This window comes from Canis lupus, chromosome 11 (genome assembly GCF_003254725.2).
Source record: "Canis lupus dingo isolate Sandy chromosome 11, ASM325472v2, whole genome shotgun sequence".
NCBI classification, from domain to species: Eukaryota; Metazoa; Chordata; class Mammalia; order Carnivora; family Canidae; genus Canis; species Canis lupus.
Genome location: NC_064253.1, coordinates 1,439,259 through 1,452,323, shown reverse-complemented (window position 1 = coordinate 1,452,323; position 13,065 = coordinate 1,439,259). Strand labels below are relative to the sequence as shown.

The window sequence follows — 13,065 nt, the reverse complement described above, 5'->3', positions numbered from 1 at the left end:
GATGCTGGTGGCCATCTTCCTTGCCTGGTCAAAAGTCTGTGAGGACACTAGTGTAGAGGAGCAGACCAGAGGAGCAGAGTGAGGGAGTCAGATCGATTTTTGGGGACATCTTATGATGCCTGAACTTTTCAGTTACATGACATCTGTGTACATAAATGACCTCGTTTTGTTTGTTTGTTTGTTTTTCATAAATGACCTCTTGCTGCATAAAGCCTATTTGAGTTGGGGTTTTATAACTTGCAATGGGGAAGTCTTGCCTAACACATGAGGCTCTTTGATCTGGATCTGTAAAGGTGAGGCATTTGGTGGTTTCTCTTCACAGAGAACAGGATGTGCTTAGGGAGGGCCACCATTGGTACCTTCTCTGTGGTACCTAGCCTAAGGAGATGGCCCTGAATAAGTCCATCCTCCCTGTATGTGCATGCAGCTCCTGACTTACTTATATCTTCTCTTCCTGAATCTGGCTTGGGCTTGTGACTGCTTTGACCAATAGAATACAGAGAACATGATATTCCGCAGAAGGCCTGCCAGCTTCTTCTTCCTTCCTCATGGAGCGCTAGGTTGCCAACTAGGACATCTAGAATGACCTGCTGGAGGAAGAGGCCACAGAAAAGCAGAATGAAACATTACACAGAGATACAGGTCTCACCGGGGGGCCCTGAGATGGCAGACATCCAATCCCTAGCCACCACCTCAGGTATAGGCATGAGAGACCTCCAGTGAGACCAGTAGAACCGTCTAGCTGGACAGGAGAATCATAAGATATAAAAAAGTTGTCTTATGCACTAAGTTTTTCGTTATGATTTCTCATTCTCCATATACCCTGTGCCAATTATAAAAAGTAGCTCCCTCTAGGAGGATGAATTACCAAAAGGCACCTGTCTGTCCAGGCTACAGCATCAGTTGCTAGGGCACAGTGCTCAAGTGGGGGGAAGAGACCTAGATGGCTATCAGTCCCTCAGGTAGGTGATACTGAATAGCAGGAGCTGGACGCCAGTACTTGGTGGTCTGGGGTTGGAGCATATGGACAGGAATGCTTAGGGGTCAGTCTGCACTTGTCTTATCAATCCCTCGCCCTTGCTGGGCTTTTGGTGCTGCCCAGCCCCTTCCAGTGTCCTCTGGCACTTGAGGACTAGGCTGTCACTTGACTTTTTGGAAGAATACAGGTAAGGACCATCCCAAGGCCATGCTGGAGAAACAAGCACGGAACTCCAGCAGCTTCAGTCCTTCCTCTTTTCCTCGCTCTTCCTACTCTCCTCTGCACCTCAGCGGCAAGCAGCCATCCATTTCCCATAACCTCCTAGCCCAAGTCCATCTTCCCTGAGGGGGTGTCTCACTTCTTTGCTACTGTTAATTTCCGGGACCAATTTCACAGCCGTTTATTTCTTCAGGGTTGACTTTTCCAGGAGCCAGTGACCCATCCCTGCTTGCCTATCCTTGGTAGGTGGACGGACGGCCATCCTTTCCCCATGCATGCCCCTCTAAAGAACGTTTGTTGGACGTCTCTCTCGGCCTAGACGGGGAACTTACTAGGGCCAGGGTGGGGCCGGATTCCTCTGTACAGTCTGGCTCCAGCACGGGGTCTCAGCCACCTGTCAGGAACGTGCCCCGAAGCAAGCACCATGCCCAGTGATCTCTGCTCGCCTTCCTCGCCACCTAAGGACAACAGCTTGATTTCTTTTTAAAAATATTTTATTTATTTATTCATGAGACAGAGAGAGACAGAGAGAGAGAGGGGCAAGGGACAGGGGCAGCGGGAGAAGCAGGCTCCACGCAGGGAGCCCGACGTGGACTCGATCCCGGGGCTCCAGCGTCACGGCCCGGGCTGCAGGCGGCGCTAACCCGCTGCGCCCCCCGGGCTGCCCGACAGCTCGGTTTCCGAAGGCAGAGCTCGGGCTGGGGCTCTGGCTGGGACCCCTCCACCACAGCCTACTTACTGTACTGCGCGGCCGTGAATGGGCCGAAACGGGGCACGAGTTAATTTTTTCCTGCCCGTTCGAGGCAAGCAGCAGGCGGCTGCTCAGGACCGGAGGCCTCCTCGGGCAGGCCACGGCGGCGGCTGAAGTCAGGTCGCGGGCCGCCCCGCATTCCCACCAACGGACAGCGGAACGAGGGGAAGTAGGCGAGGAAACGGTGGGAAGACAGCACACAAAAGTGGACAGCCCGAGACCAGACCAGGAAGAGAGGACGGACGGCAAAACGGAGGGCAGTGGCGGGAGAGAGCAGGGACCCAGCGGGACAGAACACCGCGCGGGGCGGGAGCGGGCGGGAGCGGGCGGGAGCGGGCGGGAGCGGGCGGGAGCGGGCGGGAGCGGGGCCCCGGAGAGCGCCGGGCCGGCCCATCGCCGCGCAGCGCGGAGGGGCGCCGGGGGGCGGGGCTTGGGGAGCGACCCCCCCGCCGCACGGCGAATGGTCGCGCCCGGCAGCGGCGGCCAATGGGCGGCCGGGATGTTGGAGCGGCGGCGGCGGTCGGGGTGCTCGCTGGCTGGGGGACGGGGCCGCCGCCATGATGCTTGTTTGCTTTCAATGAAAACGAGGGGGGCGCGAAGGAGGCGGCGGCGGCGGCGGTGGAGGCGGCGTCGGCGGCGCGGAGGCGAGGGCGGCAGCGGGCGCAGCGCGGAGGGCGAGGCGGGAGGCCGAGAGGGCGGGAGGGCGTAGCGGTGGCCCGTCGGGGCGGCTGACGCGGTGGCGCTCGAAGGGGGAACAAAGAGCGGCGGCTGAGGCGGCGGCGGAGCGGCGGCGGCGCTGCAGCAGCGGGCGGGACTGGTATGGTGGTTCCACAGGTCAGACCCCGCTGCACTCACAGGGAGGAGGCGGCGGCAGCGGCGGAGGAAGGCGGCGCACCCCGAGAGGTGAGCACGGCGGGCCCGAGGCCCGGCCGGGCGCGCTCCCCGCACTGGCTGCGCGCGGGGCCCGCTCGGTCGCGGCGCGCGGGGCCACGGCGCGGGCGGTTTGAGTTGTGAGGCTGGCGAGCCCGCGGCTCGGCCGAAGCGGCGGCTGTCGGGGGCCTCCGAAGTGCGGCCGTGCTGATCCGGCCGGCTCCCAGGCCGCGCCCCCGCGCCCAGCCCGGGGGGCGGGGGGTGCTGATTGACGGCGGGGCGGGGCGGGGCGCGGGCGGGGCGCGGGCGGGGGCGGGGCGCGCCGGGGGCGGGGGCGGGGGCGGGGGCGGGGCGCGGGCGGCGAGCCGGGTGTCCGCGCCTCTCGGCCGGGATGGGTGGCAACTCTGGCGGAGTGGCCGTGTGGGATTGTGCGTCGTGGAGTGTGGAGCTTCGCGGTTACCGCAACGCGGTAAACCAGCGGTTGACCCCCTACCCCGAAAGTCTTTCGAATTCATCTGAACGCAGACTTGGGGGGAAGTGGGCGGGAGTGACGGGGACCTGATTCAGAGGCCCTTACTTAGCCCCCGACGGAGAGATTCCTGGTATCGCTCAGAACTTACTGGAAGCAGTTTCCTCCCGTAACCCCAACCGCATGTCTCCCTTTTTATTTCTAAACACCAGTCGTTATTTTCTTTGGAAACTTTTTCTCTTTGACACTTTTCTCCCTCCCTTTCCCCCCAGAGAGCCTGCTAAGGAACACCTGTGATCTTTTCTTTAACTGTTACCGCAGATGACAGCATTGTGCAGGTACCCTTGCTTGACCCATCTTGCGTGTACTGTGTTGAGCTGAGGTAATTTAAATAATCTGCTTGACTTTGAGTTCCCATACTTACTGTTTTCTAGGTGCGTTGTCTCATTAGTGCTAGTATGGAATTTCTTACATTCTTGTGTCTGGAAATTTCATTTTAGGGAGGAAGAGAGGGAGTATGAACTAGTGAAAAATAAAACGGCGGGTAATGGCACTGATTGTTTTTCACCGGACGCTAGGGTTTGCCATTCCAGAACAGTTCTGCAGGCTTTCCGGGCTGATGTGGTCATAGATCAAAAGGTTTTGAAGATTTTCTTTGTAATTGCTGTCAGAACAGTTGTCACAGTCTTCAGAATGTGATGTCTGTTAGAGTTAAAATTGCTTCATATTTTTTTGACCAGTGATCTAGTCTAGTCAACATGCTTTAAACAAAATATTTGAAAAGCTATGACTGTGGAAACAGACCTAGAAAGGTTCAAGTGACGTGGCCAACGTGCTTGCAGTGAAGAGGGAAAGCACATGAGTCTATGTGGTATTTGCTGGAGATTAGTTCTTTTGGGAGGGCAGAAGGTGTTTTAATGGGTAGAAATTATTTGTGGTAGTTGTGTCTCTTCAGTTTGCAGTTAAACAAGATACTAAAGTAGTCAAAACAAGAATGGAATAGAAGACAAGTTTTCTTGTGAGACTGAGAAGATTTGCTCTGAGAGTTGATACGTGCATAGTTTCAGAAGTGTCTCAGTGGTAATGTTGATGAAGAAGCCCTTTGTTTTTTTTTTTTTAATTTTTTTTTTTTATTTATTTATGATAGTCACATCAGAGAGAGAGAGAGAGGCAGAGACACAGGCAGAGGGAGAAGCAGGCAGGCTCCATGCACCGGGAGCCCGACGTGGGATTCGATCCCGGGTCTCCAGGATCGCGCCCTGGGCCAAAGGCAGGCGCTAAACCGCTGCACCCCCCAGGGATCCCTGAAGAAGCCCTTTGAATACATACTTGGTTTGTAGGTGTTTTCAGGTTTCTTAAATCTTGGTGGCAAATTGAACCTACAATTTTTGTGAAATTTCAGACTGTTTTTTTTTTTTTTTTTTTTTAATTTCAGACTGTTAAGTTGATTATAGAACTTGGTCCTTGCTGCAGATAAAGGCATTAAAGGAATTTGCCCACTGTACTTGTAGTGATAAATTCACATTTCGGTCAGTGCTTAGGCATTCCACTAGGTACATGTTAACCTTCTTACGTTGTTTGAAGCATAAGCGTTTTTCATATCCTAGTGCAATGAAAGGCATAATGTATGTAAGGCATACTGGAATAAATGGTCAGTGGTGCTCACAGCTGTAGACCTTGGGTCATAAGGGCAAGAGACCAATATTTGCACACTGGCAACTTCCCCATATGCAGAGTAGACTGGTTGGGAAGCCCTTCCTTTTTTTCTTTTTTTAAGATTTTATTTATTTATTCTTGAGAAACACATAGAGTCAGAGACATAGACAGAGGGAGAAGCAGACTCCCTGTGGACTCCATCCCAGGATCAACCACTGAGCTACTCATGAGCCCCTGAGAAGCTCTGCTTTTAAAGTGTTTATCGCTTTGGAAAGGTCCAAATAGGTTCAGCTAAGGACATGTATTTTAATGCAGAAAAGGCTTGGATTTGTAGGTATGCAGTGCTTGTATACGCTTTATTGTTGTGAATGGAACTTAACGTTATTGTCTAGAAAAATGTTCCAATTTCAGTGTTAATCCTTAGCTTCCATCTTGATGTACTTGTTTCCTTAAACTTGGCTGCTACTCACTTTACCAAGGTAGCCATTTTACAACAAAGTGTGATTAAGAAAATGCTATATGAAATTAAGAAATACTGAATAAACTGTAAACTTATGTATACAGAGCCTGGTGCATTAGAGTACAGTGGAATGCATCATATTTTAGTATTTGAACAAATATTAAAGAGGAGAAAGTTACTTGTGTCCAAAATGGGGACTTATACATACGTTGCCTTAACCTTACCGCTTCTCTGGCCTTTACCTCTCCTTCATCCATCTGTATTTTCTTGATAACTTCATTTATGTGTCAAGGAATAGCATATTCTGGGTACAGCGTTGGACTCAGAGAATTCAAAAATGAATTCTACGCAGTTTTTGCCATGTAGTCTATAGGCATAGAAGGTGTACATAGTGCAATGAGAGAATAGAAGAAAGGATCATTAAATTTGTGGAAGACGTGTGAGCAGCTTTACAGAAAATGACCTGGAATAGATGTTTGTCAAACTAGGGAGAGGGGATCATTTTAAATAGAAGAGAGTGGTGAGTGTACTGAGATGACAAGAGTTGGGGTAAGGCCAGTAGTGAGGTGTACTAGAACAAGAGAGTGACTGGATAGGTGTGTGTCCTAGGTTTTGAAGGACGGTGTTTGCTCAACTAAACATGAAGTTTATCTTTATCCCAAAAGGGAGGAGCCGAAATATTTTTATTAGGGGAGCAAGGTGATTTAATAGACCACTTTGACATCTAGTGTGGAGGATTTAGTGGAGGCCCTACATATAAAATATAAAGTCACTTTTGAGACAGTATGGAGTTAGTGACTCTCAATCTTTTTAACCTGGGTATAGTGTCTGTTGTGTTCCTTATATAACGAACTTGAGGGTTTGGCCAATTGCCTTATAACAGAGAGTTATTTGAAATCAAAATGTCAGGATGTTTTAGAAGTTAAAAGCAGTCAAAATGATGAAACCCATAAAATGGTACACTTGAAATTTCGGGCATTTGTTTTTTGAGCTAGGCTTAGGCAGACTGTAGAGCTTAAGCTGGAGAAAACCACCCTCTGCTCACTAGAAGTGAGGGACACCAAGTTTAAAGGTTGTGACTGTCCTAATAGTCTGCTGGGACATGGGCTGTATGTATGTGAATCTTGTGGGAGGCCAGAATTTTCTCTCCAGTAACTTACTGCAGTTGGAATATTGAAATTTTCTTAAAGTCTAAGAGTTCATCATAGAGCTGATAGTTTATGTAGCCCACTCTGCTGTGAAGCAGCATAGAGGTTCATGAAAGTTACCATGCTATGCAAAATTGTGCAGTAAAAACTATAGGCCCAAAGGAAAAAATGAAATCAAAACACAACACTAAAAAACTTAGTGGCTTATTGTTAAAAATAAACCTGATGAAAATGGTAACACGGTTTTAGACATGTGAAATGGTTAAGGAATGAATATATAAATGCTGTAATAAATGGGACACTTTACATTGAGAAAGTTTTGCTTGTGGAGACGGGCATGGAAAGGTTTGCTGCTTGTGAGTTTCTGTGAAATGGTAGAAGGCAGGTTACCTGAATGGTAACATGGTTACATGGTTACCTGAAGGTTAACATGGAATGTTAGAGTAACACCAGATATGGGTGGGTGGGTGTGGCTTATCACACACATAGCGAACTCATGGGGCAGATAGTGTTTGAGGTATGTGTGTTTTGTTTGTTTCTGCACAGCTCATTTCAGCTAGGTGCAGTTTTCTACCTTCATCTAGTGCATTAGATGCAGATAAATGGTATGCAAATGAGGATTTCACTTTGTGCTCACATTCCCTGATATATCAATCACATTGGAACGAATTCACATTTCAGAACAAGCAATATAGCAGAACTAATTATACGTGAATACAGCATTTTAAAATAGTACTAAAACTTGGTTCCAAAAATACTCAAACACCCATATGTCAGGCGCCATGTATAGATTTGCTATCCTTATGGGGCTTATGGTCTTTTGTCCCAAGTGGATTTATGGTGGGGTATAAAGACGAATGAACCAATAAAGCACTCATCAGATTATACAGTAATGAGGAATATACAAAGCATTTGGGCCATACTGAGGAAGGAACAGCTGATTTTTTTTTTTTTAAGATTTATTTATTCATGAGAGACATACAGAGAGAGAGAGGCAGAGACACAGGCAGAGGGAGAAGCAGGCTTCATGCAGGGAGCCTGATGTGGGACTCGATCCGGGGTTTCCAGGATCATGCCCTGGGCCGAAGGCAGGCGCCAAACCTCTGAGCCACCCAGGGATCCCGGAATAGCTAATTTTGTTTGGGAAACTTGATGGAGTCATCTTAGAGGTCTTTGAGGCGAGTTTTGAAGGGTGAATAGGCACTTGTCAGGCTGAGTAGGACTTTTCCTGGAGAAGGGGAAGCATGTGCAAAGTGAGGTTACATACAACTTGGACTGTGAAACAAGATGCAATGATGAGGACAGGAGGGTTGGCCAGAAACAGTCAGTGAATAGTCTTAGGCTTTTTCTTTAAATGTTAGGACTTCTGTCTGTCTATAATGGGGATCCATTGAGAGGTTAACTGGATAGGAGTGGGGGAATTGTGACACGCTTTTTTAGGAGACACATAGTAAAAATGTGGAGGTTAGATGAAAGGGGTCAAGAAACTGAGGTCAGAGAGTTCATTTAAGTCCTTGTGAGAGGTCAAGGACATAATAGGAGCTGGAAAAGAATAAGATAAATTTGGGGCACCTGGGTGGCTCAGTGGCTGAGTGTCTGCCTTCGGCTCAGGTCGTGATCCTGGGGTCCCTGGATCCAGTCCCACATCGGGCTCCCCATAGGGAGCCTGCTTCTCCCTCTCCCTATGTCTTTGCCTCTTTCTCTGTGTCTCTCATGAATGAATAAATAAAATCTTTTTTTTTTAAAGGATCAGATAAATTTGAAAGATAACAGAATTAGGGATAGATTAGCGATGAGTTATAAAAATAGTGTACCATTCAGAAGTTTTTTAGCTTGGATAACTTGGTATGGTTTAACTTGGGAAGTAGAGGAAGAAGAGCAGGTTTAGACAAGGAAAGTGGAATGGCTTGCTTTTGATTCTTCAGTTTCACATGGCCTGCTGGATATTTAGGTAGGTATGTCTAATAAGTATTATCTGGACCAGAGAGTGCTTAGGGATTTTATAGATTTGACAACTATATAGTTAGTGTTGGAACTTAGAGCATCACTTGGGAAGAGTGTATGAACAAATGCTTTTCACCTTTTTGGGGTGGTAGGGTTCCCATTTGAGAATCAGTTGAGCATTTTGGCATGTGCTGAGAATGAAAGTACATGTAAGTGTGAAACTTACTCATGGAGCTCACGTTAATATAGAAAAGGAAAAGGAGAGGACCAAGGGAACCCTTAGAAACAGCCAATATAAAAAAAAAAGAAAAGAAACAGCCAATATTACATTTTGGACAGGACTGCAATAAAATGATTAAAGAGATAGGAGAATAGGAGAGAGCAAAATTACAGATGCTAAGAGAAGTAGAAGCGCTGAGCAAGAGGGTGTTTTCTTTCTTTTTTTTTTTTTTTAATTTATTTTTTATTGGTGTTCAATTTACTAACATACAGAATAACACCCAGTGCCCGTCACCCATTCACTCCCACCCCCCGCCCTCCTCCCCTTCTACCACCCCTAGTGCGTTTCCCAGAGTTAGCAGTCTTTACGTTCTGTCTCCAAGAGGGTGTTTTCAGTGGTGACTAGTGATGGCCAGGTTTAGGATAGGATGAGCTCTGAGAATGGTTTAGGATTTGGCGGTTAGGTGAATATAAGCAGAGAAAATTTTTCTGAGACTTGGGAGCGTGGGAGTCAGACTCTAGGTTAGGTTTTGAGCAAGTGGGAGGTTAAGAAAAAGTTTATAGACTGCTGTTTGAAAAACTTAAAGTGGAAAAGAGGGAAAGAAGGTAATAGTTTAAAGAAGAGACGGGATTGAGAGAAGGTCGACACCTATATTATTTTTCAGTCTTATGTTTTCTTTAAGTCCAAAACCGAGGAAATGAATTTCTAATGTATATATATATATATATATATATATATTTTTTTTTTTTTTTTTTTTTAAGGCTTTTCCCTGATATGATTGGCTGAAATGATTGACTTTGTTTGGTCACATGAAGGTATTTTCTTTGTGATTTCAAAAACAAGAAAATTTTCCTCATTGGAGGTAGATCTGATGTAAAATCATAATGTTAGAACTTTCAGTCTTAAATTACTGGAAGACTAACATTTGCTTTTCATACCCCTTGCTAGGTTTGTGTTTGTCCTGTGCTCAATAGTCCAGAGTTGAACGAAGTGTCTGATGCACTTTTATTTTTATTTTATTATTATTATTTTGGTTTAGAGAGAGGGAGTGCAAGTAAGAGTGTGAGGAAGGGGCAGAGAGAGAGAGGGAGAGAGAACTTTGAAGCCAACTCCCCTTTGAGCACAGAGCCCACACAGGGCTAGATCCCTTCACTCTGAGATCATGACCTGAGCTAAAAATCAGGAGTTGGTCACTTAACCAACTGAGCCACCCAGGTGCCCCTAAATGTAGAATAGTATCAAAGAAGGAATCATTAGGGATCCCTGGATGGCGCAGCGGTTTAGCTCGGCCTAGGGCGTGATCCTGGATACCTGGGATGGGTTCCCCACATCGGGCTCCTTGCATGGAGCCCGCTTCTCCCTCTGCCTGTGTCTCTGCCTCTCTATCTATCTCTCATGAATAAATAAATAAAAATCTTAAAAAAAAAAAAGAGAGAGAAGGAATCATTAGGCTTAGTCATTTTCTTTCAAAGTCATTTGCTACAAAAATATACCTTAAAAAGTAAGCATGTGGAGATCTAGCCAAGCAGAAATTAATCCGTGATCTTTTATCCAAAAAAGAGCATTACAGGTGATTCTCTCCATTCATCTAGCTGTTGTATATAGATTTTTTTAACTAGGCAGATTTTGAGTGGGGGACGTGTGAGTGGGATAGATGAAAAAGGGTATTAGAGGAGTCCCTGATAATTAAAGACCAAGAAGAAATGAAGATGAATTCACGTTAAGTCAAAAATATTATTTGCACTGAGCTTTTTGGGGGGCAGTTTTTTTCTTTCACAAGATGGTATAGTTAGTTCTATGTAAATACCACAGCATCATAAAGCAGTATCTGATGAAGCCAACTGCCATGTTTTGTGGACCAACAGCTTTTCATATATTTTCATTTAAAATTGTTGAAAGTGAAAACCGTACTTTATTTGGGACATTTAAAGAATTACCATTTGGTTTCTAATTTTAGGGAAACTAGAGAAACTCAGACTTAGGGATTTGTAGTCACAGGGAAAAAATAGCTTTGTTGAATGCTACTAATGTACAAGACATTGTGCTTTACATGTGTTATCTTATTTAATCGTCATACCAAAATTGTGAGATAGATAGCTTCTTTGTAAATGAGGAAGCTTTAATCTTTTTTTTTTTTTAATTTTTTTTTATTTATTTATGATAGTCACAGAGAGAGAGAGAGGCAGAGACACAGGCAGAGGGAGAAGCAGGCTCCATCCACCGGGAGCCCGATGTGGGATTCGATCCAGGGTCTCCAGGATCGCGCCCTGGACCAAAGGCAGGCGCCAAACCGCTGTGCCACCCAGGGATCCCAAGGAAGCTTTAATCTTAAAGGTGAATGTAAACACATCTTTCTTGAGATAGGTCTGTTTGACTCTAGTTTGTGTTCTTAATTTCACTGTACTTCCCCCACTTCTGTCCTGACACACACTCATGGTGCTGTGGCTTGGAATGGACCTTTGATACAGATTTGAAAAATACAGGGAGACACAGTTGCTGCCCCAAACTTATAACCATTTACACTGGTGGCTAATCATGTTGATAAAATAGAGCTGCTTGGCAGATTCTTATTATTTTTGATTCTGTTTTAGGTTATAAATAAAAAACCTCATGAAAGTCCACATAAGAATACTATTCATGCTGGTCCAAAATCCAGTTTTTTAAAGCATTTCAACTGTTTTAGGAAAAGGCAATCACATATGCTGTCAAAAAAGCCGTGTATAGTGGAACTCCATTTGGACAGAGTTGCGCTAGATTTCTTTCCAAAGCTTCTGAAACATCGTTCAGTAGTTTTAGAGCAATATTCTAGTGTTATTAAAGGCTTCTTGATGATTTGTAAGGTCAATATCATGAATAATTTTCTTTTATTTTTTTATTTTTTAAGATTTTATTTATTCATGAAAGACAGGCAGAAACACAGGCAGAGGGAGAAGCAAGCTCCATGCCAGGAGCCTGACGTGGGACTCGGTCCCAGGACTCGAGGATCACGCCCTGAGCCAAAGGGAGGCAGGCGCCAAATTGCTGAGCCACCCAGGGATCCCCAATAATTTTCTTTAAGAGGAAAAAAAGAATGAGTGGGTTAAAACCTCCCAAGTGATTGTATTTATGAATTAGCAGCTAGAATAAATATTGAGTGCCTCAAGAGCCCCAAATCTTCACTAAATAGTGGTAGCTATACTATTACAAGTCATTGTAAAGAGAGGGAGAAGCAAATGGATTATGGAAAATCTGAAAAAAAAAAAAATAGAGAAATGAAAAGATTTCTGTTCGCTTCCATCAGCTGTTATTTGGTGCCGAAGCTGTAAACCGGATGGTTGTTGGTAATCTCATGCTAAGGAGCACACTTAGGATTGATGGCGTCACTTGTCTTATCTTTTTGATCTTGGTGAGGTTTTACCACACAAATCATGGTTTTGACTTAACACCGTATTAAGTGAACACTCAGTTTTTGCTGATTAGATGGCAGATCACATTTGTCTTAGTATGTTGTTCTGTACTTTATGTTTGACTTCAAATGTAGAAGATAAAAATCTAACCTAGCAAATATTTGTATTTATTTTGGGTTGAAATTTGTGAGTGGCCTATACTTGGTGTCTTTATGGTTGTATTTTGAGTTAATTTATTGGGTGGAATGAAATTGCTAGAATTTGAACCGTTTTGGCCTTTAAAATTGGTGGCTTCTTGAGGTTATCACATAGGAAACTTCTGTGTACTACTCTCTGTATTCATTCATGTGTTATTGGGCACATGCACATGGTTAGAATTGTGTTTTAACAGCAGTGTAGTCCGTCTGTTACAGGCGGTCTGTTCTGGGTTGGGCACTGTGGATACAGATGGGTTTGCCAGTCTTTTCCTTTTAGAGATTGGTATTGACTGCTACATCCTGCTGTTCAGCTGTGTTTTTGGAGGAATATTTTACCATAATTTCAAGATCCCTGTTTTCAAGGAGACCTTTTTTTTTTTTTTTTTTTTTTTTTTTAAGATTTTATTTATTTACTCATGAGAGACACAGAGGCAGAGACATGGGCCTTGGGAGGACTCGATCCCAGGACCCTGGGATTATGAGGGACTTTATGAGGGACTTTATGAGGGCCATGTGGGACTCGATCCCAAGCGCTTTATGAGGGCCATGTGGGTGGGACTCGATCCCAGGACCCTGGGATTATGACTTAAGCCAAAGGCAGATGCTCAACCACTGAGCCACCGAGGTGCCCCAAAGAGGTCTTACTGATTGGAAATTTTAGTTAAACCAATTTGTCCTGAAACTTATTTTTGTACTACTTAAGGATTTATTAAGGAAATTGTGTATGTGATTTTGGGGGGAGGAGGAGTTGGCTATAGTTCTTAGA

The 13,065-nt window shown here is 45.4% G+C and overlaps 1 protein-coding gene across 6 annotated transcripts in view; it reads left to right on the top strand.

Annotated features, from left to right (window-relative positions):
• Positions 1-2,710: 2,710 nt before the first annotated feature.
• CNOT6 (CCR4-NOT transcription complex subunit 6) overlaps positions 2,711-13,065 on the top strand; it is a 69,510-nt gene continuing 59,155 nt past the window's right edge. Inside the window, exons 1-3 of one of the 6 annotated variants that reach the window (XM_049116460.1) lie at positions 2,711-2,852; positions 3,561-3,626; positions 4,436-4,624. The gene's annotated coding sequence lies outside the window, so the exon portion shown is untranslated. Of the gene's footprint in view, positions 2,853-3,269; positions 3,289-3,560; positions 3,671-4,435; positions 4,625-11,028; positions 11,051-13,065 lie in introns of those variants that run through there. The other 5 variants (XM_025446607.3, XM_025446606.3, XM_049116462.1 and 2 more) reach the window with 5 other exon arrangements.